The following is a 23,735-nucleotide window of genomic DNA, read 5'->3' as shown; positions in this document are numbered from 1 at the left end:
TAATCCTGTTAATCCAGCTCTGTCAAATAGAAATTAACTTCCCACTCTGTACTGACATATTTAATTTGGCACAAAACCAGTCAGAAAGTCAGGTTTGTCTAGTTCAAACTCCGTAGCTTTCTAGCATTGATCAAAAGAGTTAAAGTGGTATATCTTCCCTTAAAGTGGATGAAGTTATAGCAAAATAAAGGAACTTTATACAAATGAAGTCCTTCCATGAAAGAAGTGGAATAAAGCTATTATGGCATAAGTCACCTGTATAGTAGCATAGCCACTTTTACACTAGTATTGAAATAACTATTTCAGTATTACATGAGTGTTGTGCACCACTGACCTGGCAGCTGTTCTGATATTAAAAACCCTGTGTGTGAACCAAATTTTCTTTTGAAGAGCACATCATCTTTGGAAAAGACTCAAAGAAGTACCGTCTAAAGCCAGTCATTCAGCTTGAAACTTTTAGTCCTATGTTCCAAAGGGAAATAGGTGGGGTGGGACTCTATAGGAAACTGGAAATCACTGTGTGACTTGCAGATTGCACCTTGATTGACAAGTGGTTAGTTGCATGAATCAGGAAAACCCCTTGGCAGAAAACAGAGAAAAATCAGTGTGATGATACCAATGAGACACTAATACTCATGAAGTAAGGGTGAGTTCTGGCAGAGTCTGCCACACAGAAACTCCCCTGTTTTGATTCCTCTCTGATAAAAGGAACATGGCAAACTTTGAAGAAGCAGTCAGCCTTCTCAGAAGCAGCAACACACACAGCCCATAGAGGAAGAAAAGTCTGAGCAGCAGCCTCCACCATTTTGTAGAGGTTCCTCATTTCTGGAGCCAGGTTACTGAATCTTAAGTATTTTTTAAAAAGTATAAGTGTTCACATCAAGTAGCTCATTTTGTCCAGCCAGGACAAAGAGAAATGACTCTCAGTTCCCTGACTCTCAAACTACTGAACTGAGCCCTGGGAACAGTACAGAAATCATATAAAGAACCTAACCGAACCAGCACTATTTTAGAATATTTTGAATGGACTTGAAACAGGCCCCATTGTCAGAATGCAATGAAATCTCCTGTGATCGTAAGGTGATATTTTAAAAGAAATGTGATCCCAGGAAATGAGTTTAAATGGTCACCCTTTTCATAAGAGTTTTCTGTCTACCTGACAGTTATTTATCCACTTCCTCCATAGATGAGCTCATTCAACACTTACGTTGTTTTGAGCGCCATGGCTATGTTCTGCTGGTTGTGGGCTAAGCACTGCCAATGCAGAAAAAACAATCAGATTCCTGTACAGTTTTGTGCTGACAGTTTTTGAACCTGCAAATCAATGGTCTTATGTAAAAATACATGCAAGCTCAACTCTTCTCCTTTGGAAGCTGTCCAGATGCCTAATGTCATTAAACTAGAAGAGGAAAATAGCTGATAGTTCCAGGATGAAACAAGCCAAGCAGGTATGTATACTGCTTGAATAAAAGAATGTAATTTCCAGTGTCACACAGCCCAGCATGAATCTTGTGCTCAGAGACTAGTCACAAAGATAGGCAAAATATGTAATTTCATTTTAGAGGCATATTATTTCCCAGTATTGCCTAGAGACCAATAAATAAATCAGGAACCCATAGTTTCATTTTCCCCTTGTGCTCTGATATCTACCTGTATTCATCTATTGTCTAATCTAACACTTATATTGTAAACTACTTACATCAGGGACTGTCGTTTTGTTCTGGCTTTGTGCTTAATTGGTACAAAAAGGTCCCGGAATATAACTGTACTGGACACTGTACGTGTGCAGGGCAGGAGACAGAGCTTACACTTTAAGAAGACAAAGTAAAGAGCTGAGTTGCCATTATTCCCATTTTACAGATGAAGAACTGAGGAAGAAGGAAATTAAGTTCCTACAAGCTGAGAGGTTTGTGGAAAACTGGCCCTTAAACCCTCTTGATGGAAATCGGGTCCCTAAACATCATTGCAAGGGATTGAACTAGTTAGGTCTCCTCTTCACGCAGTTTGCTTTATCTTTGATGATCTGGGCCTGAGCGACTTGCCCAGGATTACAGAGGGAGTCTGTGGCAGAGTAGGGAACTGCACCTGCTTGTTGAGTCTCTTGTCAGTGTCTCAATCTTGAGATCCATCTTCTCAGACAAATCTATGAATGCTATGCTACTAATGTTATGCCATTTCCTCTGCCTTTTCCTACACTGAATTTAAGAAGAATTGTATGTGTAGCCGCAGGACAGACTGATGCTTTGAAGGATCTTTGTGTTTAAATGTGCTTATTGTCAGGCATGCTAGTGAAACAAAGTCAAAATAAAACAAGCAAAGAAATAAAAAAAAGGATTATCATTTATGCATCAATGTTATTATCCCCATAACTTTCCTAGCTTGTTACCCATCTACTAGAAACCCTTCTGGAAGAGTATGAACCTGAGTTAGAATCATTCATGGTGCTGATATCTGCAAAGGGTGCCTGAATGTGTAGTGGCTCTGGGTAGGGTGTCTTCTGGAGATTTACACCTTAGCACCATCTACACTTGCTGTGTTAGGATAGGGACAGATATTCAAAAAGCCTGAGCCTGAATTGATGCAATCTTTGCAGGTTAGTATAACCTGGCTAGGCTAAACTGGTTTGTAACCACATAGGCATCCCAGAAATTCAGGCAGACTCCTGCAGTGACTCACGCTAGAAGCCAAGGGTGCTAGAGCAGCCCTCCCTTCCCATCCACAGGGCTGAGCTGAGGGGGGACATGGCCAGGCCCCAGCAGGACTCTCTGATTAGGGTGTGGTGCCCCCCTTTCTGAGCAGCCCAGAAGGGAGTTGATAACACAGTGTTTATCACTGCTAACTCAGTGTTTATCACCCCATTTTATCAGGAAACAAAGACTCTCTCTATTAGTTCAAAGTTTTCTTAAACAACTTTTCCAAGAAAGGAACAGAGGGACTTTACCAACTACCTGTTGATTGACTCCAAAAAACCCTAAGCTGATACAGTCCTGTCTGCCTTTGTCCTGACTCCCACAGCATGGACCGTAGTCCGCATGTGCTCAACTTGTCTCTAACCAGTTTTAGCCATTTTCAGACTTGTTTGTGTGCACTGAACATCTGTTCTGTTACAGGTTTAAACCAGTTTCTGATCACTTAAACCAGTTTATGTGTAATGTCTGTCCCTAGCCCTGGTAAACAGACTGGCTCCAAGGCTTATGTTAATCAGAGGTATCCCTGTGTGAGTCATATCAAAATCTTATCGCATCAAGATCTTACCTATTGTGTGTAATAGGCTCTTTCTTTTAAGAGCTTACAGACCAGATTATGATTTCTCTGAGATCACAACCCAGCCATGAAACTGGATAACGTGCGTATGAATTTCACATTGTCTCCGCTTAGCATTCTTGGGGCTAGGCCCTGCACTTGTATGCCTTTTGCATGCATACGCACTTACAGAATTGCTTTGAGATGACTCGGATAACAAAATTCATGGTTTAATGCACAGAAAGGACTTGCCTTTATGAAGAGAGAAACAAACAAATAAAAAAAAAAGCTACGAGGAAGGATGAGTCCCTGCTGTCGGAACCATCTCCATTTGTTAGTTATGTATGGAACAGATCTAACTTGCATACGTTCGTTCGAGAGTATCACCGAAGAGCTGGGAATAGCTGCAGTCTCCACCTCTTTTGGATAGCACGCCCTATGTCATTACTGGCAGTTTCAGCAGCTTAGCAGTTCTGAGAGCACAAAAACAGGAAATTCTGCACCAGCCCTGATGAAAGCTGAAGATGCGTATAAATTCCTTAGTGTAAAGATTGCACGATTTGTTTAGAACAAATTACCAGAAGTCTTGGAGCATAAATCCCTTATGAGCACTCCTTGGTTTTACTTAATCATTTCCTATTAAACTTGTCACCCAAGTGAGCCATTAAAAAATAACCTATTTAAAAGGAAACCTTAAGGCTTGAATCACAAAACCTTTGTAAACCTTTGAATCACAAAAGTACGAACTCTTTATCTGACTCCCCTGTGTAAAGGTGATGCAGCTATTGCGGCATCTTCTTTCAGGGTAACAACTTACCAAGGGAATCAGAGAATAGAAATAAAGACTTTTATGATTATTTCAGTCTTGTGACTGAATGTGTGTTTTTTTGTAGAGAAGGTAATCTTCTGCATATAAGCAGACCCAAACTATGACAGGGTTCAGACTTATATCAGAACATTGCAGATCCACCCTTAATCTCTACAGCCTTTAGAGATTAAGACAGTGTAACCTTAATAAATCCTTCATTAGAGCTTCTTTGAAAGAAGGAAGGAAACTGGGTGATGAATTTGCAAATTTTCACCAAACGTTGCCTTTCTTTCTCTTCATAATTTTTCCCAACATTTTCCAATCTACCTGATGCAAACTGAAATTGCTTCACTGACTGATATGGGTGGAAGTATGCAAGTTAATACCAGCTGATTTAGCTATTTCAGCTCTCATTCCTCATCTGTGTTTACTAAATTTAAGATTAAGATCAGACATATATCCTAAACCAGTAGCTGCAGGTAAACTTTCAAAGGAAGGAGAACATGGCTTTCTATATCCTGAATGTAGTGGGTGCAAGTACACGAGTCAAGAGGCTGCTCTGATGCACTGTAATTAAAGCGTGTCATAGCAGATTCAATTAATTGAGTCTGCTGGAGCATGGTAATTACTCTGAGCATGCTCAGAGCTGCTTTAACTAAAGTACTCCCACAACTCCTGGAGCACATGTAAAAACACCCAGTATTTCTAGTCTAAGCAATTAACAGTTACAAAGTGATAGAAGGAAATAGGTATACAGACCAAGCTCGACAATTCGCAGGCATAAGAAAGGCATACACATACAAGTATAATGGTATAACAAATCAAATATGTGCAAAATTCTTCACAGATGCTTTAGGGGACAACATAAGGGCAAGGGATAGGCTGCAACCAAACATAGCTAATTGAAGGCTTGTGTTAAATGCTGGGAAAATCCCTCCTTTCTTTGACACTGAACACTATCTGGCTTTCCTAAGTGGTGCCTCGAATCATCAGACTACATCTCCTGCTGCGAAATATTAGCACAATGGCAATTTCCACGAAGACAGTTCACAGTTGTGAAGCGTGAGACAGCAATAAGCGTTCCTCACTCTGATTTGAAAGTGAACAGTTACGTCAAAGTTGTCAAACCTGAGTGCTTAAAGCTCGACCTTGCTTATACTAGAAAGTGAATCGTTTTCACTGCATTAGCACGGTAAAAGCAATAAAACTCACCAATACGAACACAACTGTATTGCTAGAAAGGTACAGACATTTCCATTTGGTAGCCAAAATAACTAAAAAGCCAGGCTTCCTTTTCCTGGTCCGTCAGGGCCACAGAACTATATGGTCCCTGACTGGCATGGATACATTGGCAAAAGCCCTTAGCGGAGATCTCAGTTCCAGTGAAACTACATTTTGACAGTTCTGTTCAAGGAAGCTGGCAATATCACACTTCTATCAACACAGCTTATTCCAGCATGCTTGTTCAGTGTGGTGCACAGCAGAAACACACAATTATACACATTAAAGCACATCTCACTATAACTGCTGCAATTAAAACCAGATGACTGATAAACGTAGGTACGCTAGTAAAACTTTCAAGTGTGGACCAAAGACTCTCCTAAACCTATTATAATGGGGTATACAATATCCCATGTGAGCTAAGGAAGGGCTAATAAGTTAAGGAGGTCTCAAGCAGCCCCAAAAGGGAAGGGTTTATCACACTAGGATCCACTCGGAGACTACTAGATGCCACAGCCTTTCTGAAGGCAGGTAGGCCTGGTGGGGCTACTATTTTCCCTTTTCCACTGAGGGTATTTTGTTTGCTATTATACTGGGGACTGGCTTGGGATTTGAATAGAAATATTCGAGCTAATGGCTTGCTGAAGGGAACCTTTGGATCATTCCTGATGGGAGGCCAAGCAGCAATTAGTTGTATGCCATGAAATCACATCTACATGAGTCTATATGAGCATTAAAGTGAAAATGGTCTAATTCTTGGCACTGCAGTTTCCCTTAAGTTGAAAGAAATGGTGGCTCTTCTCATCTCTAACAATGAGGCCACTTTATTAAGGTGTCAAAGGTATGAATTTAGGAGTCTCTCATTAGGTTCCCAAACTTGAACAGCTGTTGTCCTCAGTCAATATTAAAAAAAAGGTACAATGCTTAAATGTGAACTGACTTCACCACAGAAATAAACAGAAGTATTCATCATAGAAACAACATACCTAGTCTTTATGCTGACCCTCTGTGTAAAATCCTGAGATACTTTTTGTTGCTTAAAAGAAGTGTTTAGATGTATTGCTCTATGATGGGGTTGTCAACCAGGGATACGTGTACCCCCAGGGGTAATTAAGAAGTCCCTAGGGGGTATGCGCAGGCAGGCAAGGCCACACAAGTGCCACCTGCCTGACTAGACATGGGAGGGCGGGGGAAGCTTGCACGTGGCAGTTGCCACCCCCCACATCGCCCACCCCTCCTCTTGCCCCCGCTCAGCTTCTGGCTGCTCACCCACCACTCCCCTGCTTGGCATCCAGCTGCTCACTACCACCCTCCCCCCATCATCTGCCCCCTCGGCTCAGTGGCCAGGGGTGCACTGCTCCACATCCAGCTGCCAGGGGGTACAGTGATGCAAAAAAGTTGAAAACCCCTGCTCTATGACATCATACTGACTGAAGGGTTACACTGAATATCTTGATGTCATGGAAATAATGAATTTTGGATATATTTGTCAGAAAGTGGACAAGACCATGAAGATAAATACAACTGGGGAGTTGCCTGGGGGAAGAAGGTGATTATAGAAAGTTCAATCCACTATGATAACGTGGCACTTTCCAGCACAGATTTTTGAGCCTATGTCAGTTGTCTTTTCTAGTAACATATTTCTTTTTCCACAAGAGCACGTGGAAAAGTGCAGTTGCTTTGTTTTCTTTCTTGAGCTCTAACAGTAGTGACAAATGAGACCCGAACTATTGATTTTAAGTTCCAGGCCTGCCATTCAGATAGCACAGACAGAGTTAAGGAACGTCCCCCGCGAGATTTAGAAATCTGCATTCTTTCATTGTCACATGTCACCATGTCAATAAGTGTGGCTGACCCAATGTAATGTAACACAATATAGACGCTGAAACAACTGTCATTTTGAAGCAAAGCACATGCTTTTAGAGAAAGCTGGTTGTTTTAATATAATCCAAATGGAGCATTTATCTTGTGCCCTATAGTGTCTCAATTGTCATAATTTCCTGTAGCTACCAGCGAAAGAACTTGGTACCTTGCATTCCATTTCAGGTGAATCTCAGCTTTTCCCTCTGCCCTTCTGTTCTTAAGAGAAAAATCATAACCCCTGGAGGCAGAGTGAAAGTTGGTATTTACCATTCCTAGCCATTACATGGGGTATGAGCTTTCATCTGCTTGGAAACAAACATTGCACTAAAATTAGTACTGGTCACTGGCAGAATTGCTTTTAAATGACTATCTTCTAGGATTGAAATGGTATGTAGGGCTTTGCATGAAGTATTTCTTAAACCTTTCGGTTCACAGATGCATCCTTGTTCTGATGCACACACATCTACTAAAACTTCCTAAGCTAACTAGTGATGTTTGGGTGCTTTTGTTTAGGGGTGCCTTGCTTTCAAAGGGACCCAGTTGAGAGAAGGTACAGCATAGCAACCCTTTCAAAATGCACATTAAAAATACCCTAAGAACTGAGGCTATTCTAACTATCTCACCTGTTTGGAGCTATTTCAGCGGTAACTTGACTTGTTGACATCCTCCTGTTTAGTATACTTTGAAAACTGTGATCGGGCCTGCACTAAACCGTGGAAACCATGGTAGTTCTAGTGGAGTTCTCATCTGTAGATTGCAACTAAAATAGCCTTGTGTTATCCAAACTGGCATGCTAATCCAAATACTCCCTGCCATGACCCCCGCCCCCACTTCAAGTCTGCTCTTTCCTCCTGTTAGTGCATTGATCGTGCTCCTTTATTTGTGGTCTTCAATCATTGTAAGTGCTGAAGCTAATATTAACCCATGGGATTAGTGAAAGAGTCTAAGAAAATAATGCACCCAAATCTATTGAACGTTGGTGGGAATTTGGCACAAATATTGTGTGCACTTTTGAAAATCCCTCCCTGCAGCCTCAGGTGAGTCCTTGCAACTAACGATGCCAATAATTGCAGGGGCAATAGACCACCTTGGATATTTAAAATGAAATATTCATTCAGAGTTTTTATGGTCTGAATGTGCACCTTGCTGCTCTAGCCAATGAGAAATTCTTCCACCTAGCTGGAATGAGAGGTCAGGTTTTACATGCTATTGCAATACCTGCTTTGAAGACCAATTCCCCTAGGTAGATATTCCATTCAATGCAAACAGCTGAAGTAAGTGGTAACAGCAGTTCAGTTTCTTTATACTGAAGAAAAAGGTTGAGGGAATGGACTGTTGTGTCAGGGTTGTATATGAGAAAAAGGGAATTTGCAAAATATCAATACAATTGGACTACAATTGTGCCCATTCTCTACAGCTCGTTTTGTACTATGAAACTGCCTGCAAAGGGGAAATGCAGTAGCTTTAAAGCTATTGCTATGATTTCCTAATTCTGGGGTTGAAAAAATCCTGAAAAAACTGAAAATGGGCCCATGCATCTGCAGTTTCCTATGCCTGTCCTACTGGGTGTATTAAGGTGCAGCCATAGCCCAGATAAACATTTATTGCTTCCAATGAGCCCTTACTCAAATGCTTGGGGGGCAGGGGGAAGAGGGGGAAGAGAGGGAGGTCCTTTAAGGACACTGCTGGCTGTCTGCTCTGCACCACAAAATCTTTTCCCAATCTGAACTGAGGCTTCTAAGGACCTTTTATATCACAGTGGCTCTTTTATCTGGCATAAAGGGGCCAGAACAGAGGTGAGAATCTCTCCTGTCATCTGCAACCTGTTTCTAGAAGCCATCAACTCCTTTGAATTCAGTGACATTTTATGACATTCTGTATCATGCAAAATCAAGCCTTTGGTTCTTCTCAGAATGACATGCAAGAAACACGTGAAAAGGCTTCTTTGTACCTTTATGCTCCATTCCATCATGTCATAATCCAGACCTGTTTCTAGCAAGCAGTTTTGATCAGAACTGACTCCCAGGAACAATGTTTCTGGCTCACCTGACTGATGGTGGGTGTTTCCAGTGGGTGTTTGGTGCACAGGCTTTCAGTTGCATATAAGCTTAGTCAAAATGGATTTTTCATTTTGCTACTTTTCCTGTTGCATTTGATGGAAATTCAACTTTCAGTATTAAAACTAGTATCAAGATGCAGATGATTTAATATCCGGTTTGTCAGACGTTTATGCACAAGTCAAATGATAAACATTAAGTCTACGCTTAATGTGTTCTGTGTAAGTGATGATGCCAGCACTAAGTGAGCTACTGTTGATCAGGCAAGGCAGGTAGAGAGGGAGAGATGGACTGCAAATGAGTCAGTGAAGACCCACGGGTACTACTTTCTCCCAGCAACAAATTATTAAAGATAGAGCAGATAAAAGCATCATTGGTATTGATATTAAATAATCCTACTGCTCTGATACACATGGATCCATATCTAAATTATAACTTCTTTCACCAATAGACTGGGGTAACTGGGGTTCCGGATAACAGAAATCTTATTAAAAAAGAGCTAGTCAACTTTAAGGCTAGGAACAGACATTCAAAAAACAAAAGCCTGTATCAATTCAATCATTGCAGGTTAGTCTAATGTGCATAGATTGAACCAAGAAGCAAGTGACCAGACGTTCATTTTTGATTCTGGAAATCAATTAGTGACTCAAGCTAGAAGCCAGGGGGTGCTAGAGTGAGCCCTTGGCTGGAGGGAAAGTAAGCTCAGTGAAGGGGAGTGGCCAGGCCCAGGCAAATCTGAGTATGATTAGGGTGGGGTTTAAACCCCCACCCTGGCCTGCAAGGACCCCAGCCAGAGTGTGCCTGGAGATGGAGAGGGGAAGCAGCCCTTTCTTGGCTTTTGAGTTGGGGGAGGGAGCATGGCCAGACCCTGGCCCCAGGCTGGCACTGAAGAGTCAAGTATTGGGAGCAGGGGCATGGCCAGACCTGGGCTGGGCCTAAGGTGAATGCGGGGGAAGAAGGATGGAACTGCAGAGAAGTGGGGCTGGCAGGCACCTCCAGAGGTCCTCTAGTTTCTAGTCCAGCCCCTGCCTGAGCCCTGGCCAGACCCTTCCCCACAATCTAAAGAGCAGAGGGTTTGCTCTCAGCACTCACAACCAAGAACACCTGCCAGGGGGCCTCTGTACTGCTGGGGAAAAAAGCCACCAAGAGCCAGTTTCCTCCCCCCACCCCCCACAGCAGGGCCCAGCCCTGAGCCCCGAAGGCAGTACTACAGAGAGCCCCCACCCCCAGCCCACACCGTGAGGGAGGAGAACAGAGGGAGCCCTGCCCACTGCAGTGGCTCCATGAAAGCCTGGCCTGGCCTGGATATGGGGAGCTGGGAGCAATCTGAGCGTACAGCTCCCACAGCCCCAACCCAAGCCACAGCCACAGGCAAGGGCCCTGCCCTCGTAGACCAGCCTGGCTCAGCCCTGCCATCTGCCCACCTTGCCTTGGGCTGGGACTGGGGCTAGGCTGGGGCTGGGCCCTTCTCAGCTGGCTGCAGTGCACCCAGATTGCTCCTGGCTCCCTGCACCCAGGCTGGGATGGGCTGTCATGGAGCCACAGTGGCTGGCAGGGCTTTCCCCCTTCTCCCCTGCCATGGGATGGGGAGAACTCTGCAGTGCTGCCTCGGGGCTCAGGGCTGGAGGAGTGCAGCATTGGACCCCTCTGTGGGGCAGGGGTGGGGTTGGGGGGGGAAGGAACTGGCCCCAGGAAGTGCTTGGTGGCTTTTTTCCCCAGCAGTACAGAGCCCCCCTGGTGAACAAACCCTCTGCTCTTTAGACTGTAGTGCTTGTTGGGGAGGGTCTGGCCAAGACTCAGGCAGGTGCTAGATTAGACACTAGAGGACCTCTGGAGGTGCCTGCCAGCCCCACTTCTCTGTGATCCCCCCCCCCCCCCCTTCCTCCTCTCCCTTTGCCTAAGCCCCTCCCTAATTGTACTCAGGCCTGCCTGGGTCTGGCCACACACCCTCTCCCCTCCACCCTGCCCGCCCCTCAGCTCAGCTTCCCTTCAGCCTTTCCACCACTATGGAGCAGACAAGCCAGCCCAAAGCATGTTGGGATGCTGGGGGACTGTGAGTCAACTTAAACCAGGAAGGGGATCTGGGACAGAAGTTCTGTAAACCAGTTTAACCCAAATCAGTTAAGTCTCATAGTACATCCAACCAGGTTTATCTTAAACCAGTTTCAGCCATTTTGAAAGCAGTTTATGTGCACTGAATTTCTGTTCTGTTACAGGTTGAAATCAGTTTCTGATGACTTAAACCACTTTGTTTAGGCCTGGGTCAGAAGTGACCCAATCAATAAGCCCAAGATCGTAAACTCTTTTTGGCAAGAACTGTCCCTTTGCTCAGTGCCCAGAACAGTAGGCATCTGATCCTCTATTCATGCCTCAGTGTACCATTGTAACATGAATAGAACAAAAAAAAAATTTCTGTACAAGAATTTGATGTCAAACAAATCTTTGTGGCTGTCCCTAATAAATTATCCCAGTTCATGTTCAAATAATTCAGACGGTAGGGATGAATCCTGCTCTCAGATGGAACTCATTCAAAGCATAGCAGTATAAACCAGAGAGGAGTGAGATTGGAATCAGGCCTCAGGTAACACTCATTGTATCACAAAACGGTAACTGCTTCAAAATTACTGGGAAAGGGAAGGTGGCAAGGCGGGGGCGGTTCTGGTTTTCATGGGTGTATTTAGTTTTCTTTATTCTTTTTTTTTTTAATTGTTACAAGTCCAACAGTGTTGTTCTATCATGTTTTGGTTTGTTTCTACCTTCTACTGAGGTCATTGTTGAAGCCACGCAGAAGGTTGTACTTATGTATTACAGGAACTTTGTATTACACAATAGTATTTGATTCCCCAAGTTTCCTAAGCTTTCTGAAAAGGACTTTTTCATGTATTGCTTTCCTGAGAGAGAGTGTACCCATGCATGCTTTCACTGTCATGTTTTCTTGCTCCTTCGTGCTCTCTCTCTCTCTCTCTTCCTTCAGTCTCATGGATTAAGTTCCCTAAAGCTCATATGATATCATTTCTTCCAAGCCCATATTCATGTGGTAATGTAATTGTTGCACAACTGTTTTCCTTAGCTATAAAATACAGACATTAAGTACTGAATAAACACAATCAGAGTTGGGTTTTTTTATCTCCCCTGATTTTTCCAAAATGAATAATAATCATAAAAAAGCCCCAAACCATGCAGCTACTATACTGGGAGTTCTTTTGATGCACAGAAGCTATTTAAAACAGGCTTTTTGTTTCCCTCGTCCCTCCCCCCAACCAGTAGCTATTACAACATCCTGGCTTGTTACTGCATTCATACCAGCAATATTCAGTATGTACTATACATAACGCTAACACCAAGACTTACCAACAATTAGATTGCCCTGCTATGCGATTACAGTTTTCAGACCGTGCCCAGTTTATTGACACAGTTTCCTTTTACTGTTGCCTAATACCACTACCCCCCTCTTTCCCCCACCCACGCTGTCCTTCCATGTGTTCCCACCGGTGGCCAGTAGAGGGCAGTTTGCTTTAGTTTCTCAGGAGTTTGGGTCATTACAATAACTCAGTAGCATTTGCAGGGTTTGGGGGTTTTTGTCTTTTTCCTCCTTTTTCTTCTGGTGGCTCTTTCATAGAAACCGGGTGGTTCAGAAAGTAGGTGCTGCAAGAAAGAGGAACTAAATGAAGGATTTATAGAATCTGGCGGTCAAGAAAGAGTGGCTTTGGGCGAAACGACACTAATGATGGCAATGTGCAAGAAGACACCATTTTGATGAATTCTAAGCTGTCAGTGTGGTTTAAAATATCTTCTGGTCACATACAGAAGAGGGGGCAGGATAGAGAGAGGCTAAAGAAGGACCATTGCTCAGGTGCCCTCAGAGCGTCTTGCACGCCGAGAAAGGAGGAAGCTTTCCCCGGTTCTTCTCGGGAGCCAGAACTGGAATAGCGACTGGAACAGCATGTTAGATCATCTTAAGAAATGTAGGTGATGTGGAGCTTTGAACAGTGGCAAAACACTACTCTCTTTTTTCCCCCCTCCTGCTCAGTTTTCTTTTCTGTGTTGAGAATTTACATCTCAACCTGCCTTTATACCCAGTAATCACTGCACAGTGTGCTGGTTGGTGTCTGTGCCTGGTTTATTCATGAAGGGAGATGACATCCATAGTCTTTCCCATATTTATAGTTTTTTTCAGAAATGCCCCAACTCAGCTAAGCACTTAACATGCCATGCCTAAACCAATCCCTGCTTGGGACAGCATGGGCTCAATTTTGCACACATGCTTAAATCCCAGTGACTTAATTCTGCATGTGCCTATAGATACCAGCGATTAAGGATGTTTTCCTGAATTCCAATGTATTAATTTAAAGTAGGTTTAGAGTAGGGTGGGCAACACATAAATAGTGACAGTTAAAAAAAGATAGGGAGGGGAGGGAAGAAGACAATGCAAAAAAAAAGGGAATGAAAGCTGCATTCTCCAGTCATGACCTTCCAGAATTTACAGTTAGGGATGCAATTCCAAAATCTCCAAGAAATATCTTAAAAGAACATCAACTAAAGTAGATGACCACAAATACCTATAAATAAGAGAAACAAGAACAGAAGATTTTTGTTTTTAAAAAATTGATTCTCCCTAACCTCCTTCTTTACCCTTCTGAAAAAGTGCAAGACACAAGAGGGTCAAAATAGAAGTGGTGCTATGAACTAGGTCCGAGTCACTAGTTTGTCTTGTTGGCTGCCTAATGAGAAATTAAATAAAAGCAATGTTAATAAGAAAAATATAGACAGCTTGTGCTGTCACTGGAAATGGGCTGCTTTATAGACTGCTGATCATAATGAGAAGGAAACATGCTCATTTATTTACCTATCTGCCTCACCACATTGCTCTAAAAAAGTCTTTCGAACTCATCATATCCTTCCTGGAAAACAACTTGCATTTTTGTTTATAAGCCTTGAGAAATAGCTGTTGTTGAGAACCTTTTCTAACCAGCAGTGGCTCACAAATGAGAAAACACTTCTACAATTGGCACATGGCAGGTGCTAAGTGTGTCAGGTTATTAATTGGAAAGCTGTACAATGCTTAGCAGAGAAACTTAATGTGTGATTTTTTTTATTTTATTTTATTTTCATCTGCTCCCCCAACTACAGTTCATAAATTTATACTTGATTGTATGTCTAAGTTTTATGCTTGCAGTTTCTGTGAATATACATGTGATGTCAGGTAAGGCAAATGGGTAAATGGCTAAAGAGCTGTTTAACTTTCCAATACTTAACTGATTGTTGTGTGTAATAATAGGAATTGCATGACTGCATCAGGACCCCCATCATATGTTTCAGCTAGCACGTGGGTTGTGCCAGTCTTTGGATTTGCTAGTGAAAACAAGCCATTATAAAAATTGGGATCAACTGTCAATATAGCTCCACAAGTGGTTGCAGCAATGGACGTATACTTCTTAAAGAGCAACCGGGTACATCTACACGTGTGCTTTTTTGTAAGGATGACTAATTAGCTCCACAATAAAGCATCACCATCTACGCAGGGTGCGCTGCTAGGCCATGGTGAACTAATGAACTCCACTGTAAGATGTTACTGCCCGACACAATTACTATCCTATGGCAGAGTTTAGTCTGCCACAGGGTATGTGTAGATGGTAACCAAGGCTGGCTGGGGCACAAGGCTGCTACAGTGCAGGGGCTGCCTGCTGGCTAGTCCCACACCGTAGCACTCTCGTGCCCCAGCCAGCCCTTCCACATTGCTGAGCCGCGTCACAGCAGCCCCAGGCCGGCAGGCTGACCCCCAGGCCCTCTGCCAGCCAGAGATGCACCACCCTAGCCATTGGCAATGCGTCGGGGTGCAGGCGGGAGCATGTGCACCCCCTGCAAAAAGCACAGCTGACACTGCCAGTGTAAAAACTGCTTTTACTGGCAAGGTCTTTTTGTCAAGAAGAAGCTTTTAACTTTGTACGGAAATTGTAGAATTTGGGGCAGGAATAGTTTTGCTCCCTTGCCCCCCTGCCCCTCCATGTTGGCTGCATTGTACCTAGGTTCATAACAGCATATAGGTGCTGTAGTTAAGAGTTGGCAAATAATCAGGATGAGGAAAATTGTATATACTAAACCTAAATACTTATTAGCCAGGCCTTAACAAAGAAAAGCCAGTGCCTCGGCACTTGAAGTACTATTATGCTTCTAAAGCCAGGTGGGTCTCTATTTCTACGAGTCGGGTCACTACCGATCTCAGGATTGCAGATGCTCAGAATAAGTGTATAATGGGTTCAGCCGAGCATAACCCCAGACATTGCTCATGAGCTCAGATGAAAACTTCTCCAAAATTTGGGTGAGCTGCACTCACTGTGCTCAGGTTCTATATTTAGTTGGTTCTGACAAGTACTTCAGAAAGAAAGTATTTTACAATGCTGTCTTGCATGAGTTTGGGGACTTCTTGAGTGATTTATTATTGCATTCACTTGTCCAGGACAGTGAGAGTTCTGTCTTTGATCTTTATTCCTAGGGTAAGGGAGAAGAGTTGGGATGAGCAGATATTTAGCTGAAGAAAAAGAAGAAAACCTGATTTTAGGTTCCTTGATATTAGAACTTCAAGTCCTGGAGAGTTTGGTTTGGGTCTCAAACTATCTGTCTAGTTGAATACTCTATCAAATTATAAGCAGATCAGTGTAAACTGCTCAGGGAGTAGGGCTGTGTGAAGCTTTGGTCCCTAATTCGATTCAGCAGAGATTTGGTCCGATTTGGTGGCCGAATCTCTGAATCTGAATTGAATCAGAGGACCCTTGAATCTCTCCGAATTGAATCCGAACTCCCTGAATCTATTCGGAGATTAGGACATAGAGACAGCTTTAACTGCTTTTTCTACACCCCTCTAGGGCTCGTGAGTGCTGCAATGCCGGCATGCATGGAGTATCCCACAGAAGCGTGGGGGGTTCCCCAGTGCGCTCGGCAGCAGACCTAGAAGTGGATCAGAAGCACTTCCAGGTCTGCTAGGGAGCGCATGGTGGGGTGCCCTACCCCCCCCAACTTTATTAGTGCCTCCTGGGTCTAGGGGGGGCATATGGGGTCCCCCCATGGCTGATTGCCGAGCCAGGAATGTGTGAGGGTGGGGGCTAGTGTGCTCCCTGGCAGACCCAGAAGTGGACCAGAAGTACTTCTGGTCCACTTCTGGGTTTGCTGCCAAGCACATGGAGGGTCCCCCTGCACTCCTGTGGGACACTCCGTGCACCCCAGCATTGCAGCGATCATGAGCCATGCCTGCTACCTCAAGGTATGTAGAAAAAACTTTAAAAATTGTGTCTATGTCCAAACTGCTGATTCTCTGAATCAGCATCGAATCTTCGGATTCATATTCAGCCAAACTGAGTTGGGGACAGCGGTCCAAATCAATGAATTGAATCACTGTCCCTGATTCAGGCCAAATCTGAATTGAATAGGGCCCGGTTTGCACACCCCTATCAGGGAGCTGTGTTATTTCCACTCAGGTAGTGTCTTTGAGTTGTGCAGTTCCTGTAACTTGGTCACGGTCTTGGAAGAAAGGGGGTGGTAAATATTGGGAATGTCAAGGAAAGTTCAAGTGACTGCAGCAGGCATTAAGCACATAGGTCTGGTAATCCAAAAGGAGTGCGAATGTTTGTTTTAGTGCCACTGGATCACTGAGTAGATTCAAATACTAACTTGAGCATCTTTCAAAGGAACCAGACAGGCACTGGTACTCCACATAAATTGCGCTTACCTGCTATACCAGGGGTGGGCAAAATGTGGCCCGTGGGCTGGATACGGCCCACCAGGCCATTCTATCCAGCCCATGAGGCCCCTCAAAAATTTAGAAAATTAATATTTATCTGCCCCTGGCTGCCTGTCATGCGGCCCTCGATGGCTTGCCAAAACTCAGTAAGCGGCCCTCGGCCCAAAATAATTGCCCGCCCCTGCGCTATACCCTGCTGTGCTAGGTAAAAGGAGTTTCATGTGACTGTGTTGTGGTGCAAGTCTGTTGTAAAAGGACAAATTAACTCCTGCTGCAACATGAGGAATTACATGAGGACTGAGTTTGCCCAGCCGTTCAAATCTGGGTACCACCCCCCCTACGCACACACAGTACCCCATATCCAGTACTATATCTCTTTCTGCAGTACAGCCGACATAATTAAAACTTGGTATTAGCAAAGCAGTCAGCCATTTACAGGGGTGTAGAAATGTTGAGCATATGTTAAATAGTCGCTTTTCTGACCATAATCCTGTTTTAAAGACGTGTAAACAAACGTACGGTATTCACATCCATGATCTATATGGGCAAACGCTTGTCTTCGGGACTGTCACAACTGAGTGAGACTGAGGAAAACCACACGCCACTGCACATCTGCCATAGCCTGACAGACCAGGCAGTGCTTCTCTGCTTCTAATAAAGATCACACAGTAGCCAGCATACTATCAAAGCTTAAGGACCAAATAGACGCATGGCTTACCTCTCAAGGCCCGTGCCCTGGTTTTACTGTGCACAATGGATGAAATGTCATCAGAGGAATGTGAGATGCTACTTCCCACATGTACCAGTGCTTTTGAACCTCTTAGTGGAGATTTGCTTGAGAGGTACCTGTGTTCTTAGAAAGTGACTGTCTTGTCTTGAGAAATCAACTCTCAGTCTGGCTGATAAAATTTTGGAAAGCAGTGACAGGAAAGCAAGCTACTACATACAGTGCAACAAAAGGTATAGTCGGCAAGACTGAGTGGTTCTTAAAGTGTATCAATGTCCTCAACTCTAAATCAGAGTTAAGATTGGTCAGTATTTTGCACGGTCAGCTCCTTTTACCACTGACTCCAAGACTCCTTTTGTTGTGGAGCTTGATAAGTAAAAAGGTTTGAGATTTGTCATCTAAGATTTCAAAATGTTAGGAGGAGGGCAGACGGCTCTCATAATGTGAGTGAAAATCAAGCTTCGATTGGTTAGGAGCCAACTAGGTTTGTTATGGGTGAAGACTGGTTTCCAATCACTTATACTGGTAAAAGTTTAATGTCTCTACCTGGCCTAAGTGCGTCTAGAAGTGCCAATGCACATGGAAAATTCAGGATAGGCAAATCTATTTGGATTAATAAAAAGTTCTGGAAGAAAAGGAAATTAATTGCTTAAAGATTTGACTGCTTCAATTGAGTAACATCCTTCTTCTGTTCCTGAATCATCTGACTTTTTATGGTATGTTTATTGATGATTCAATAGCAGTTGGTGCAAATTTACCCTGCAGTTTTTTCTGTGAATGGAAAAGTAGGAGAATTTAGGACAATTCAATTTTCTTGTTGCATGACAGGCAACCTAAATGACGTGCTATTTGTTTTTTTTGTTTTGTTTCCTGATTGGATGGCTGAAATGAGATATCAGTGCTTGTCTTGGAAACCTGTTATGCAAATAATGAAACTGACTTTTCAAAATGACCACAAGAATACTTCTGGTCGTGCATGCACCAGTATTTGTGACATGTTACCTGTTCAAAGTTGAATGCATTCTTGTATACCAGACTATTACAAAAGCTAAGGAGGCCAGAACTGGCAAATTCAACTAATGGATCCCTTTTTTTTCTCGTTACATGCTCAGGTTTTTTGCCTTTTTTGTTCTTGGGATTTTTTTCCCGGCGGGGGGGTTGTTGTTGGTTTTGTTTATTTATATATTTATTTGAGGGGTTGTTATTTAATTTGGGGTTGGCTCTGTTTTCCCAGTGCTGCTCTCTAAATCTTTTGGCTTCAATTCGAAAAATAAGGAAACTTTCAAATTTGGGAAACATTGGAAGCTTTGGGGCTTCTGGCCTTTTGGTAACTTGATGTACACACCTAACTCTCCTTTCTTCATCTTCCCTTAGAAATCTCAGTAATTACATGTACAAAACAGCTAATAAAACATGTTTGTATATGTACATGAATTGGATATGGAAGCAAGTATTACAAAGCATTGTATGCTTGAACCATCTGAAGGTCACTCCTGTTTTCTGCAAATCAGCACATTGTGGTGAATTAATGCATATCCCAAGCTGATGTAAAACAGTGGTGGGAGAAATAATTAAATAGGACACACAGGTAACAGTGGGGGAAGAGAGGAAAAAACATCAAACCATGCTGGGTTGATTCTCTGGCATACAAGAAAACTTTCTATGAGTGCAACTTCATGGTTTAACACTAGTTATGTCAATGTACAGTAAGGAAAATGAGACCACAAGATCAGATCAGATGAAAGAAAACACGTCACCAAGCCAAGTTATCTCTCTCCTAATGTGACATTTTAGCAGCATCTGAATTGGTGAATAAGACTAGAAAAAAAAAGACAGCAGACATGCAAAGACTGAGGCTAGGGCTAACAGAAGGAAATTTTGACAGAAGTGTGTTGCAATAGATGTCATTTTGATAAAAACGTTTTGAGAAATTGGGGCAGTTTCAATCAAATTCTGTTTAGGTTAAAATCAGAAGATAAAATTGTGAGTTTTTATTCTAGGATGTTAAAATATTGTAGTTCAGCTTCAGAGAATGAGTGTACAATTATTTTTATATTGTATTGATAAAACATTCATATATAGAGTTGAAATGTGAAGCAAAACACTTTGCTTCCATCAACCTGAAACTCCCCACCGCTCTCTCCATTTTTTTTCTGAAAAAGTTTAAATTGCAATTTTTAAAAAAAATTCGTAGTTTTTTTCCACAATGATTGTTCAGGTTCAGAATGGAGCAAAAAATGTAAAATCTGTAAAAATGGGATTTTTGTCCTCTGCACAACTTTATTTTATAAATTATTAAATAACGTTCAATTGAATTATACAACCGAAGAAGGAAAGAACAAACTGCCTTTTATGAAAAGTGTAACCCATTTAACATTGGTCAGACAGCATAAGTGAGCATGGTAGACGAATAAATTTGCTATTGTACTCTATATTTAAAACAAACAAACAATCTCTCATAACTTCAATAGAATTACACAAGGGATCTATTTAACCCCAAAAGACAAGATATATGTAAAAATTTCCAAGTTCTTATTCATCCTAAAATGAGTCCTTTCAGCCTGGTTAAATCACTAATTGATAGGTTCCAGCTGCAGCTATATTATATAAAGAAGTGTGTGTGGAGGCAGGGTTCATATTATTACATAATAAGTTTGGGGATTTTTCTTTGTTTTCTGGACCCAGATCCGAGTATTTCCTTTCACTTTAGTCATTTTAAAAGCACAAAAATTCCCTGAAATATAAAAATTATGCCAATCAATAAAGCAAACAGTGTAGACATTGTGAGACTTCCTGTTCATGTTTATTTTAAAGCTTTTTGACCACTGGGCAAAGTGAAAGCTAATTTTAGCTCAAAAGCCTAGTATAAAACTTAAATTTGGTGAAAGTGTTCCAACCCCTTAATGTAGATCCATTTACATCTGATTAAGCTTCACTCAATTTGGTAAATTCAACTTGTGTTACATTTTCCAGCATAGACAAGAGGTTGGAACACATTATTTCAACATGAATTTGAAAAGTCTGAAATGAGAGATGGAAAAAGTCAGTTTGATCAAATATTAATATTCCCCTACTGATGCCAGATTATCCTCAAGTATGCCTGGGCTTGCCTATGTGAGGGGAAAATTGCAGAATTCTGCAATCATTAGTTTAAAAAGCTCCCCTTGGGGACACTCTTATCCTGGATCGAATGCGTCTGTCTTTCCTCTTGATTTGCTTTAATCCACCCTGTCTAAAAGGGCTGTGCTACTGCCCCTCAGCATGGTATCTGGGTGCCATCTATACAAAAAAAATCAAAGCCATAGTAAAGTCCCTAGTCTCATGAAATAGGTTTCTCCCTTCTCCGATTCAGAAGTTAACTGTGGGTATGGCTTTTGTTGGTGTCTTTTTAGCTGGTTGGTTGGGAGGTATGAGGGGGAGAAGATGCCAGTGATGTAAGCATCATTCTTTTATTTTTTGGAGAACATTTGGTAATGCTTACTAAAGATGGACAAACTCTAGATTTGTCTGTCTGCTAGCCAGACCCACTCAATAGAGGATGTCTCCGTTTCTCACATGCTTCATACTGGGTTTTGTGTTCTGCATTTTCCCAGAGGGCACAGCTGTCACGGTGAATCATCAATGGAAATGGAGTCTTTGATGTAGCTGAGACCTGATCCATGTAGCAAATACTCCAGTTCTTTATCCAGTCTAGCTATTAAATGATTCAAGCACCATTCCCATTAGGAAAATATTCCATGGTCTAGAAGATGTCATTGCAGTTCAAACTTTTCTCAGCCTACACTATTCATCACACTCCTTAGTGCTTACACCCTTCAAATATTTGTAGACAGTTATCATATCCTCTCTTAGTCACCCTTTAACCAAACTATACAAACTTAGCACTCATATCTTCTTCATAAATTCCTCTACTTTCATTGCTGTTTTGAATTTACTTTGAATTGCCCTAGTATTAAAGCGCTGAGCAGTGTATGTAGTATTATTGGAGCAATCAGCCAGTTTAACTGGAGAAGAATTACCTCCTGCTTAATTTGAGACAGACGGCCAATGTTTATAGATCCCTTTTCTATCAATTCTAAGACGCTTTTTACCTACCCATTAATATGTATGATTTAAAATGAGTTTGGGCTTTTATGTATCTTTTTGCCATAGGTTTTCAGAGATCTTTCAGCAATGTATCGTATGTTTGACTTGCGTGAAACTCTGTCCTTTTAAGTTCTTGACCTTATATAAGGTAATAAATTGCTTCATTCAAACAACTTGCTCAGTTGACTTTTGGAGTGAAGGTAGGGAGTGTTGGAAGAACAAACATGCATTAGATAAGAGGCAGAGACCTTGTCTCTGCTAGACATATTGATCTGATGCAAGGATGTCAAACATAAGAACAACAGAGCCTACCTACTATACACGATGCATTTCTCTGGTTTTTGTGACACCTGTACACTCCAGAGTTTCAGCTTCCTTAAAGTCTCTAGCTCTTACTTTGACGAAGCACTTGTTTCCCATCTGGAAAGATAACCCAATGCAGTGATGCTTGGTTGAGTCTACAAATAACTTTAGGGGATAGGTCTGAAAACAGTCGGCTCTTCTGTACCACCTGTATCTCATTGGAATACCACCTCCAAAGCTCAGGGTTGATGATGCTTTTATGTCAGCATCAACTATTCCACAGCTGCTCAGTGTATCAGAAGGAACGGGGCAAGGTGAGAGTGAGATTTATGTGGAGCTGGGAAGAGGAAGTTGCTACAGGGAAGGTAATGGAGAGGAAACACCCAGAAGATAGGGGAAGAGGCATGAAAAACAGGAAGAGCAGGGATAGAAGAGTGGATTTGTTTTTCTTTTACTGAGTAATGCTGAATATGACAAATAGCTTCTCAGTTACCACATAAAGGGTGAATTCTCCCTTTGCCCCTTATACAAATTACCACTGGCTTCTGTGAGCAATCTACTTTGGACTGAATGGTATATGGAGTATGAAATTAATAACCTTGCCCATAATTATATACAGAATCTTTTTCAACCTCAAAGAAAGCTACTCTAAACCTTATCCATCTGTATTTCAATTGCCATGAGAACACATCTGAACAAAGTCACTTTAAAAAAAAAAATTCTGAGGATCACAAGTGGACAATAAAATGATTTTATCGGACCATTTTTAACCACCTCTGCTTTTGAGTAACTTCCTCTTTTTGGTCCATAGCTATCTCCCTCTCTCTGCTTAATAGCTATTGATGGGAGAGAAGAACACCTATTCTTACTCTTTCATCCACGCCCTATGCTAGCAGCACTGTCTATGCTAAAAGACAATTTGCAATGCAAAATTGTTAGGGGTTATGGGGAGTCAGTTTTGTTCTCTTCTCTTTCATTAACAGAAAGGATTAGGGTTAAAAGAAGAATATGCAGCCATTCTTTTCTGAAACCCAGAGGGTTAGCTCTTGGTGTTTCTCTTCTTTTCCTTTCACAACATAAGTAAGATTAAAAATAAAGAAGTTTCAGGGTGCTAATGTTTCAGTTTCTAATCAGTTCACAAATGGCAGGAAATTAACTGGCTTTTCATGAACATCTGTTCCACTTCTGGCTCGAAAGGTTGGAGGCAACTGCTATCTGTCAAACCTAATAGCAAGAATTGGTAATAAATATACTTTTTTCAGTTTTCTTACAGATTTCCTCCCTTCCCACCTAATTAGCCATTCATCACATTACAGTGCAGCAAAATGCATCGCTTTCTTTTCTTTTTTTTTTTTAAACAAATGTTACACTGTTAATTAAGAGGATGATGAACTGCCTCTGACAGAGGATCAGGAGAAAATATCATGATCAGAGCTCTCTGCATTTGTTGAATACTCTTGAGGCATTATAATATTCCTTGGTTCTTTTCAGGTAAAATGTTTAAAATCTCCTAAATGACACCGGTTCTTAAGTCCTTTCAACACCAGGGCTTGGTTACTTAAGGAGCCTAAGGCCTTGTCTATATCTTGGTCATCTTAATGTCTTGCATTTTAAAGTCATCTTTAGATCAGCTTGAAATGCCTTGCATTCAAAGTATGGGTCAAATAAACTCCTCAGCTCAGAAGCAGTTTC

This window comes from Crocodylus siamensis, chromosome 10, assembly GCF_052110815.1.
Source record: "Crocodylus siamensis isolate JL-2025a chromosome 10, ASM5211081v1, whole genome shotgun sequence".
NCBI lineage: Eukaryota > Metazoa > Chordata > Crocodylia > Crocodylidae > Crocodylus > Crocodylus siamensis.
The sequence above is the reverse complement of the archived record's forward strand: the minus strand, read 5'-3'. Positions refer to the sequence as shown.